We start from the raw sequence: 12,452 nt of genomic DNA, 5'->3' as shown, positions 1-12,452 counted from the left end.
CATACATCACTGAGCACCTTGACAAACCAGACTCCTATGCTAGGATCCTGTTCTTGGATTTTAGCTCTGCGTTCAACACCATCTGCCCTGTCATCCTGCTCGATAACCTTAGGCAGCTTGGAGTCAATCCCACCCTGTGTGCGTGGGTCAACGACTTTCTTTCCAACAGAACGCAGCGGGTTAAGCTCGGAAACTGCTCCTCCCACGAAAAAACCACCAACATAGGGGCTCCACAAGGGTGTGTGCTGTCCCCGCTACTTTTTTCTCTGTACACCAACAATTGCACCTCATCTGCAGACTCCGTCAAAGTCATCAAATTCGCAGACGACACCACTATCATCGGCCTCATCGACAACAGAGGTGAGCACGCTTACCGAAGCGAGATTGAGAGGATCAGCAATTGGTGCAAGGGAAGCAAGCTCATTCTCAATGCGACAAAAACTGTTGAGCTCATTGTAGACTTCAGGAAGCACCCCTCCACACTCTCCCCAGTCCTCATTGATGGAGATACAGTCTCCAGGGTGTCCGACGTACAGTTCCTCGGTACAACCATAACTAAGGACCTTAAGTGGGAGCAAAACACCTCCAGGATACAGAAGAAGGCCCAGCAGAGGCTATTCTTCTTGCGTCAACTGAAGAGATTCGGTATGCCACGCGAACTGCTGACCAGCTTTTACACCGCTACCACGGAATCCATACTCTGCTCCTCCGTCATTGTATGGTATGCAGGGGCATCCACCAAGGACAAGTACAAACTCCAAAGGGTAATTAACACGGCGGAGAAGATCATAGGCTCGCCCCTGCCACCACTGGACCTCCTCTACACAGCGAGACTGGGGTCGAGGGCTTCCAAGATTTCACAGGACCCCTCTCACCCGGGGAACCACTACTTCAAATTTATGCAAACAGGCCGACGTTACAGGACCATCTATTCCAGAACTACCAGGCGCAGGAACACATTCTTCCCTCAAGCTGTCCTCCACCTGAACTCCAACCCTCCCTCCGTCACCGTCCGCAGCACCTAGCCCCTAGCCAATGCTCGGATCCCTGAACTCTCACCACTCTGGGCAGTACTGCCCTTCACTCTAGCTGCCAGTGCTCTCAAATGAACTGTTCCCCAGTTTCCACAATCTATGCGGCTATACCTGTCTCGTTGTATATTCCTGTCTGTTCTTGTATTGTCTGTTATGTAAGAATGCCTATGCCATGTGTACCACAACCAATTCCAGGCACGACAACTGTCGTACTTGGCGAATAAAGTGATTCTGATTCTGATTCTGATTCTGACTTTAAAGCATTGCTGAAGCAAACAAACAAACAAAAAAAAAACCTTACCTATGGAGAGAGAAGGCTCTGGATCTCATAGAGCCTACTCGGTCCTCCCTCAGTGTCCTCGTTCTGCTGTCCCCTGTTCAAATTTGCCACCTCTGGGAGCCCTGGAAGGCTTTGGAAGCACTTGTGTAACCCGAGTGCTTCCAAAGACAATCGTCTCAATGCATCCTTGCACATGCTCCGTACGGAACCGCATTACATGAGTCCTTTCTAGGCCTTCCGAAGCTCCCCGCAGGCGTATTTGACCAGTTGGTTGAATACCTGCAACGGGTGACGACAGCGCTGGAATAAGATCCAGAGCAGGGGTCGAGTGGTGCATGGACGCGGGTGGACGACGTCCACTTACTATTTCCTGAGCGTGGACGACCTCCACCCTGGCATGTTCGGAGGGGAGCAGCGCAGTGGAAGGAGAGCTGTGAGCAGCGGTGGAGAAGGGGGGCCATCTCCCCCACTTCCCTCACCTTGGGGCTCTCCATCCCTCGCTCTCCCCTCCAGAAGTAACGTGCGGGCGGCTGGCAGCGGTGGGACTTACCTCTCCTCGTTCCGGCGCCGGATCTGCGTGCCGCCGCTCTGGTCTATACCAGACCAGACTAGCGGCAGTGGAATGCTCGCTCCGGAACGAGGAGAGGTAAGTCCGGCCCGCTGCCAGCCACCCGCACGTTACTTTTGGAGGGGAGAGCGAGGGATGGAGAGCCTTAAGGTTAGGGAAGGGGGGGGGGAGATGGCCCCCCTTCTCCACCGCTGCTCACAGCTCTCCTTCCACTGCGCTGCTCCCCTCATGCTGAGGGGACACCTGACCACCTATTCTAGGACATATACCCCTGACTACATATATACTGGGCACATATACCCCCTGACTACATATACAGGTAGTCCCCGGGTTACGAACACCCGACTTACGAACGACCCGCCGATACGAACGCCGCGTCCATAGCTCCGCCCAGTCGCATAACGTCACGCCCGCCGGGGACTACCTGTTCTGCCCCGTTGAAAAGAAGAATATGGGCAGCGGAAGGTAAATAGAGGCCTACTCACCTGATCCTCGGTGGTAGAAGGTGCCCTCGTGGTGCCTGGAAGGTCCGCAGCCTGTCCTCTCGCTTCCTCCATTGTTCCCCGGCGGCTCCTGGCTTCACATGCGGCGCATAATGACGCAATTAGGAAGCGCCTCCACTAGGGGGCTCTTCCTGATTACGTCATTATGCGCCGCATGTGAAGCCAGGAGCCGCCGGGGAACAATGGAGGAAGCGAGAGGACGGGCTGCGGACCTTCCGGGCACCACAAGGGCACCTTCTACCGCCAAGGATCAGGTGAGTAGGCCTCTATTTACCTTCCGCTGCCCATATTCTTTCTTTTCAACGGGCCAGAACAGGTAGTCCCGACTTACGGACAGATTCAGGTTAAAGAGAACCAGAGATGAAGCAACCTCATGTATTTTACCTTATAAATCAGTGGGAACATGACAGTAAACACCTAATCTGCTCTTTGTTACATTGTTCTCTGTTTAATTTGCCTGTTATCACCTCTAAGATAAGAATCCCGACTAAGCAGTCGGTCTGGCTTTGCTACAGAATAATTATAGCTGAGACTGTGTTCTTTGCTGTCTTCAAGTCCAAGCCTGCCCCCTGCTGGCTTTGCTCAGGAATCATTATAGCTGAGTCATTATAGCAAAGCCAGACTCAATGCTCAGTTCGGGATTCTTATCTCAGCTAGATAACAGACACTTTTAGCAGTGAGGATGGAACAGAGAGCATGGTAAATGTTTTCTCTAATGTTCCCACTGATTTCTATGGTAAAATACACAAGGGTGCTTCGTCTCTGGTTCACTTTAAGAACGAGTGAGCAGTGGGCAGTCCCTGTCTCGTTCGTTAACTGAGGACTACCTGTACTGGGCACATATACCACCTGACTACATATACTGGGCACATATACCCCTGGCTACATATACTGGGGACATATACCTAACTACATATACTGGGCACATATACCCCTGGCTACATATACTGGGCACATATACTTCTGGCTACATATACTGGGACTGTCACCTTCCTCCTACCCACTGTCACCGTCCTCCTACCCACTGAACCCTCCTCCTACCCACTGGCACCCTCCTTCTACCCACTGGCACCCTCCTCCTACCCACTGGCACCTTTCTCTCCCACCCAACGGCACCCTCCTTTCCACCCACAGGTACCCTCCTTCCCACCCAGTGTCACCCTCCTCCCCACCCAGTGTCACCCTCCTCCTACACAGTGTCACCCTCCTCCTACCCACTGGCACCTTCCTTCCTCCCCCACTGGCACCTTCCTTCCTCCCCCACTGGCACCTTCCTTCCTCCCCACCCAGTGTCACCCTCCTCTCTGCCCACTGGCAGCCTCCTCTCTGCCCACTGACACCCTCCACTTTCCACTAACACCCACCTCCTACCCACTGGCACCTTCCGCCCCCACCCACTGGCACTTCCCTTTCCACCCAGTGTCACCCTCTCCCACTCACTGGCACCCTCCTCCGCAATCTCTTTCCTCCCATTGTCACCCTCCTGCAAAAGTAGGGGTGTGGCTTAAGGCCACACCTGGGGAGTGGCTTAAGTGTCCCTCTTTCATATCTTCAAAAGTTGGGAGGTATGCGAGTGGGCTTCAGCAGTGGGAGAGGTAGAGCAGCACAAACTAAGGCCTAGTGCACACCAGAGCGGTTCGGCTGCGTTTTGCGATCCGCTTGCGGGTGCGGATACGCTTGGGTAATGTATTTCAATGGGCTGGTGCACACCAGAGCGGGAGGCGTTTTTCATAAACGCATACTCCCGGGCTGCTGCAGATTTTGGATTGCGGATGCGTTTCTGCCTCAATGTTAAGTATAGGAAAAACGCAAACCGCTCTGAAAAACGGCACTTCAGAGCGGTTTGCCAGGCGTTTTTTGTTACAGTAGCTGTTCAGTAACAGCTTTACTGTAACAATACATGAAATCTACTACACCAAAAACGCTTCACAAAACCGCAAAACGCTAGCTGAAACGCTGCAGAAAAATAAGAAAAAGCGTTTCAAAATCTGCTAGCATTTTGCGGATCTGCTAGCGGTTTTTGGTGTGCACCGGGCCTAAGGGCTGGTGCACACCGAGCGGCTTTTTGGGCGTTTTCAGATCTGCTTGCGGCTGCGGATCTGCTTGGTCAATGTATCTCAATGGGGTGGTGCACACCAGAGCGGCAGGCGTTTTGCAGAAACGAAAAATGCCTGGGTGAGGCATTTTTTGGATTTCGGATGCGTTTCTGCCCCAATGTTAAGTATAGGAAAAACGCAAACCGCTCTGAAAAACGCCTGTTCAGAGCGGTTTTGCAGGCGTTTTTGTTACAGAAGCTGTTCAGTAACAGCTTTACTGTAACAATATATGAAATCTACTATACTGAAAACCGCAGCAGCAATCCGCAAAACGCTAGCAAAACGCCTCATAAAAATAAAAAAAAGCGTTTAAAAATCTGCTAGCGTTTTGCGGATCTGCTAGCGGGTTTTGGTGTGCACCAGCCCTGAGAAAGGGACAAGTCTGTGAGGTCGGTGAGCCCCGTAGTTTTTTACCCAGAAGTCTCTGGTGCTTGAGGGACTAGAGACTTCTGGTACACAAGTGGTTAAAGCAATAAAACCATGTTTACCCCTTTCTGACTATCCAAAGGTAAAAAAAAAAGTATTTTTCCTAGATTCGGGCTACACTCTGCTATGGAAAGGTCACAGTTCTGCCTCATCATAACTGACATACTGGGAGAATGTTCATGAAGTAAATATCACAGCAGCAGCTTTTCTATCTGTATGGGATAATGCACCTAAGAGCTCAATGTATGTGCAATATAAGGCAAATATTTATAAAATCATATGTAAATCCTATTATCCACCTCTTCATCTGAGTCACACTTTCCCCCCAGCTCTCCCACTGTGTTGGAGAAACTCTGCAGAGATTGGTTCACTTCAGTTTCTTATTCAGGAGCTGTGCCAGAATTCCCCCTTATTGGAGAGTGACATCACAATAGGGGCCATTCTGGGCAGTGCAGTTCCTTTTGAACCCCTTGTTTATCTCTCCTGATAGGTAATATTTCAAAGAAGTATTTCTTTATTCAGAATGAATTTCAGCTCATACTGAACTGCCAAAGGAGAAAAGAAGAAAGACCTATAGATATCACTCATCCATAAAATGTTCACTCCCTGTGTGATGATTACACCCTGTGGCCAACAGTGCTCCATGAGGAAGACTCAGTCTTCCATCTACTGTCATGGCCACACTGGCAGTTCACCAAAGCAAGGACTCTACCTTCTACATGATAAAATATACAAATAGGCCCAGAGTTACCTCACAGGAGCACAGATGCCCTGGCACCTTAGACTTTGCCCTCCATGATCCTACAAACCTCCACCAAACTGCACAGCAAGTGTGCTGGCTTTCCCAGCTGTCACTTCTCCCTTACTTCCCTTGCCTGTCATAGGTAGGTAGCTACAGGTGGCCTGTACATTAGAAAGCCAGAATTCCCCTTTTATCAAGTAGTTAGGAAGGAGATGCTTGAGGAGGTAAATGAGCTGCCTTTCCATCATCAGGAGCCTGTAGACACATGCCTGCAGTGCCTTTTGGTAAATCCAGCCCTGTATACAAGACCAGGGCCAGTTGTAGACCCCTCGGGCTGTGCATTGCAGGCACTGGCACTATGCTTTCCTCCCTCTGCTTCCTCCAAGACAGCATCTCTTCCCTGCTGGCCTTCAGCATCCTGGCTATGATCCCCAGATATGTGCTGCATCGGCGCCACATCACCCATCCGCTCTCAGCAGATTAGCGATGGGATCACCAGCCACATGTGAGGTCCTGCTTCCTCTCTGACTACAGCGGTGTCATGTGACTGGCAGCACGTAATGAAAGGGTGGATGGAGATCTCTTCGCTGGAACGCTGAAAGCAGATGAGTGAAACGGCATCGCACATCTAGTGATGGGTAGACAGGCGCCACTTGGGGAGCATTTAGGGAGCGGAGCAGCCTCTTACCGCCCTCTAATTGTTGCCGCCCTGAAGCACGTGATTTGCATTGCTTCGTGGAAGACCTGCCCCTGTACAAGACTAACACAAATACTGGGTAAGAAGACCAACAGACTTCAGCATTCCAGGACAGTTGTTTCTTCATTCAAGCATGGTATAGGAAATTACCAACAGAGCTCAAGGCTGCCTGTGTCAACAGCTGTTACATGGGTAGCCTCAGGACATCAATACACAGTTCTTCCCTTCTCTCCCTGCTCTTTATATTACTTTCCAGGTGGTGTAGTTAACTGATTCTTTTTAAAGGGAACCTGAAGCGAGACGTATATGGAGGCTGCCATATGTATTTCCTTGTGAACAATACCAGTTGCTTGGCAGCCATGCTGGTCTTTTTGGCTGCAATATTGTCTGAATCGCACCAGAAACAAGCATGCAGCTAATCTTTTTAAGGCCAACACCTGATCTGCTGCATGCTTGTTCGGGCTCTATGGCTAAATGTATTAGAGGCAGACGAAAAGCATGAGAGAGAGGCAACTGTTATTGCTTAACAGGAAATAAATATGGCAGCCTCCATATCCCTCTCACTTCAGGCTTCCTTCAAAGAGAGAGGGTCATAAACAAACAAACATAATTTGCATAGAAAATGTGCATAATCCTGCATTAATTTGGAATCATTTGCATCTCATTGACCATCCCTTTTGGTGATCAGTGTCCAAAAAAAACTGTCAATTTAAGGCAGGCGCGGAGCTAGGGGGGGTCGGGGTAGGTCAAGTGCCCCCGGGCGCCGGGTCCCTAAGGGCGCCCAGCTGAGCTGATTTTTTTTTTTTTCTGCGGAGGGGAGCAGCGCAGAGAAGAGAAGAGGGAGAGCTATGCGGACGGTGGAGAAGGGGGCCATCTCCCCCCCTTCTCTCACCTTAGGGCTCTCCCTCCCTCCATCGCTGTCCCCTCCGTTATTGTCCGGGTGCTGGCGCAGCGGGCGGGACTCACCTCCGTCTCGCTCCAGCGCCGGCCGGAAGTTCGGATCCCGCAGCCGCTGCTCTGGTCTGGACTAGACCAGAGTAGCGGCAGATCCATCCGCGCTGCGACGAGACGGAGGTAAGTTCCGCCCGCCGCTGCCAGCACCCGGACATTAATGGAGGGGACAGCGAGGGAGAGAGAGCAGCTCTCCCTCTTCTCTGCGCTGCTCCCCTCCTGCTGGGGAGGCAGGGAGGGGGACACCTGGCTACCTACTCTGGGCATATATACCCCTGGCTACATCTACTGGGCATATATACCCCCTGGCTACATCTACTGGGCATATATACCCCCTGGCTACATCTACTGGGCATATATACCCCTGGCTACATCTACTGGGCATATATACCCCTGGCTACATCTACTGGGCACATATACCCCTGGCTACATCTACTGGGCACATATACCCCTGGCTACATCTACTGGGCACATATACCCCTGGCTACATCTACTGGGCATATATACCCCTGGCTACTTCTACTGGGCACATATACCCCTGGCTACATATACTGGGCATATATACCCCCTGGCTACATCTACTGGGCATATATACCCCTGACTACATCTACTGGGCATATATACCCCTGGCTACATCTACTGGGCATATATACCCCTGGCTACATCTACTGGGCATATATACCCCTGGCTACATCTACTGGGCATATATACCCCTGGCTACATCTACTGGGCATATATACCCCCTGGCTACATCTACTGGGCATATATACCCCCTGGCTACATCTACTGGGCATATATACCCCTGGCTACATCTACTGGGCATATATACCCCTGGCTACATCTACTGGGCATATATACCCCTGGCTACATCTACTGGGCATATATACCCCCTGGCTACATCTACTGGGCATATATACCCCCTGGCTACATCTACTGGGCATATATACCCCCTGGCTACATATACTGGGCATATATACCCCCTGGCTACATATACTGGGCATATATACCCCCTGGCTACATCTACTGGGCATATATACCCCTGGCTACATCTACTGGGCATATATACCCCTGGCTACATCTACTGGGCATATATACCCCCTGGCTACATCTACTGGGCATATATACCCCCTGGCTACAAATACTGGGCATATATACCCCCTGGCTACATATACTGGGCATATATACCCCCTGGCTACATATACTGGGCATATATACCCCCTGGCTACATGGACTGGGCATATATACCCCCTGGCTACATGGACTGGGCATATATACCCCCTGGCTACATATACTGGGCATATATACCCCTGGCTACATATACTGGGCATATATACCCCCTGGCTACATGGACTGGGCATATATACCCCCTGGCTACATGGACTGGGCATATATACCCCCTGGCTACATATACTGGGCATATATACCCCTGGCTACCTACTCTGGGCATATATACCCCTGGCTACATATACTGGGCATATATACCCCTGGCTACATATACTGGGCATATATACCCCCTGGCTACATGGACTGGGCATATATACCCCCTGGCTACATATACTGGGCATATATACCCCTGGCTACATATACTGGGCATATATACCCCCTGGCTACATGGACTGGGCATATATACCCCCTGGCTACATATACTGGGCATATATACCCCTGGCTACATATACTGGGCATATATACCCCCTGGCTACATATACTGGGCATATATACCCCCTGGCTACATATACTGGGCATATATACCCCTGGCTACATATACTGGGCATATATACCCCCTGGCTACATGGACTGGGCATATATACCCCCTGGCTACATATACTGGGCATATATACCCCTGGCTACCTACTCTGGGCATATATACCCCTGGCTACATATACTGGGCATATATACCCCCTGGCTACATATACTGGGCATATATACCCCCTGGCTACATATACTGGGCATATATACCCCCTGGCTACATCTACTGGGCATATATACCCCTGGCTACATCTACTGGGCATATATACCCCTGGCTACATCTACTGGGCACATATACCCCTGGCTACATCTACTGGGCACATATACCCCTGGCTACATCTACTGGGCACATATACCCCTGGCTACATCTACTGGGCATATATACCCCTGGCTACATCTACTGGGCACATATACCCCTGGCTACATATACTGGGCATATATACCCCCTGGCTACATCTACTGGGCATATATACCCCTGACTACATCTACTGGGCATATATACCCCTGGCTACATCTACTGGGCATATATACCCCTGGCTACATCTACTGGGCATATATACCCCTGGCTACATCTACTGGGCATATATACCCCTGGCTACATCTACTGGGCATATATACCCCCTGGCTACATCTACTGGGCATATATACCCCCTGGCTACATCTACTGGGCATATATACCCCTGGCTACATCTACTGGGCATATATACCCCTGGCTACATCTACTGGGCATATATACCCCTGGCTACATCTACTGGGCATATATACCCCCTGGCTACATCTACTGGGCATATATACCCCCTGGCTACATCTACTGGGCATATATACCCCCTGGCTACATATACTGGGCATATATACCCCCTGGCTACATATACTGGGCATATATACCCCCTGGCTACATCTACTGGGCATATATACCCCTGGCTACATCTACTGGGCATATATACCCCTGGCTACATCTACTGGGCATATATACCCCCTGGCTACATCTACTGGGCATATATACCCCCTGGCTACAAATACTGGGCATATATACCCCCTGGCTACATATACTGGGCATATATACCCCCTGGCTACATATACTGGGCATATATACCCCCTGGCTACATGGACTGGGCATATATACCCCCTGGCTACATGGACTGGGCATATATACCCCCTGGCTACATATACTGGGCATATATACCCCTGGCTACATATACTGGGCATATATACCCCCTGGCTACATGGACTGGGCATATATACCCCCTGGCTACATGGACTGGGCATATATACCCCCTGGCTACATATACTGGGCATATATACCCCTGGCTACCTACTCTGGGCATATATACCCCTGGCTACATATACTGGGCATATATACCCCTGGCTACATATACTGGGCATATATACCCCCTGGCTACATGGACTGGGCATATATACCCCCTGGCTACATATACTGGGCATATATACCCCTGGCTACATATACTGGGCATATATACCCCCTGGCTACATGGACTGGGCATATATACCCCCTGGCTACATATACTGGGCATATATACCCCTGGCTACATATACTGGGCATATATACCCCCTGGCTACATATACTGGGCATATATACCCCCTGGCTACATATACTGGGCATATATACCCCTGGCTACATATACTGGGCATATATACCCCCTGGCTACATGGACTGGGCATATATACCCCCTGGCTACATATACTGGGCATATATACCCCTGGCTACCTACTCTGGGCATATATACCCCTGGCTACATATACTGGGCATATATACCCCCTGGCTACATATACTGGGCATATATACCCCCTGGCTACATATACTGGGCATATATACCCCCTGGCTACATATACTGGGCATATATACCCCCTGGCTACATGGACTGGGCATATATACCCCTGGCTACATATACTGGGCACATATACGCCTGACTATATATACTGGGCACATATTATTCTCCTGGCTACATATACTGGGCATATATACCCCTGGCTACATATACTGGGCACATATACCTCTGGCTACATATACTGGGCACACATATCCCTGCCTACATATACTGGGCACATATACCCCTGGCTACCTGTTCTGTGGACATCTCTACCCCTGGCTACCTGTTCTGGGGACATCTATACCGCTGGCCACCTATTCTGGGGACATCTATACCGCTGGCCACCTATTCTGGGGACATCTATACTGCTGGCCACCTATTCTGGGGACAACTATAGACCTGGGGCTACCTATTTTTGGGGAACCACGTCAGATTGAGTGTATTTTGGAGAACTGCTGCCAGGTGAGAGGTGTCTACCATATTAAGGGGGCATTCTACCTATTTATGTGAAATGCTGTCTATTTATGTGACTCATGACTGCTGAATTAGTCTTGTTGGGGGCCTCATGGTTACTGAATTTGTCTTGTTGGGGGCCTCATGATTTGTTGGGGGCCTCAAGATCGCTGAATTTGTCTTGTTGGGGGCCTCATGATTGCTGAATTTGTCTTGTTGGGGGCCTCATGATTGCTAAATTTGTCTTGTTGGGGGCCTCATGATTGCTGAGTTGGTTATGTTGGGGGTCTCATGATTGCTGAATTTGTCTTGATGGGGGGGGCTCATGATTGCTGAATTTGTCTTGGAACATGCTGGAAGGTACATACTGAGGGAGGGTGGGTGAGCGTGAGCCTGCTAACCTCCATATACATTTGGCTCCACCCATAACCACGCCCACATTTATTATGTGACCACGCCCCTTTTTGGCGGACTTTGGGGGGCGCATTAATAGTCTTTGTCCCCGGGCGCTGAAAACCCTAGCTACGCCTCTGATTTAAGGCCTCTTTTCCACAAACTGTTTACAGGCAGTGAAATGCCTTTTAAATTCTCACAACTGCTGACTGCTGCCTAGTAACTGCTTGTTGCTGCCTGGTAATTGCTTGCTGCCGCCTGGCAACTGCTTGCTGAGCACACAGCTCAACAGTCCATGGAAAAGAGGTCTAAAAGTGCCACAGGCTGAAACTCCTGGCAGTGCTGCTTGTCCCCGACTGTCACAATGCATGTCAGGAGATGTAGCCCTTCAATGGGGGTGCATCTACCAGGTGTGATTTCTGCTTAACATCTCCTGGCATGCACTGCAGCTTCCGGGGGGCACATAACACCTCCACGGGTACATCAAACTTACAGCGGCGGGTCTCTCTGGAGAAGATAGTCGGTCCTGGACTTTGGTGATATAAAGAGGAACTTTAACTCAGGATTTGCACTTGATTCCAATCAGTAGCTGATACCCCCTTTCCCACGAGATATCTTTAGTAAAGATTATTTACCTGTTCTCGAATAGCTCATCGGGAGGGGGGGGGGGTCTGTTTGGCTGATATTGTGGTGAAACCCCTTCCACAGTGTGATGTCATAACCATGGTCTTGAC

Source organism: Hyperolius riggenbachi, chromosome 8, assembly GCF_040937935.1.
Source record: "Hyperolius riggenbachi isolate aHypRig1 chromosome 8, aHypRig1.pri, whole genome shotgun sequence".
NCBI lineage: Eukaryota > Metazoa > Chordata > Amphibia > Anura > Hyperoliidae > Hyperolius > Hyperolius riggenbachi.
This window is presented reverse-complemented; position numbering follows the sequence as displayed.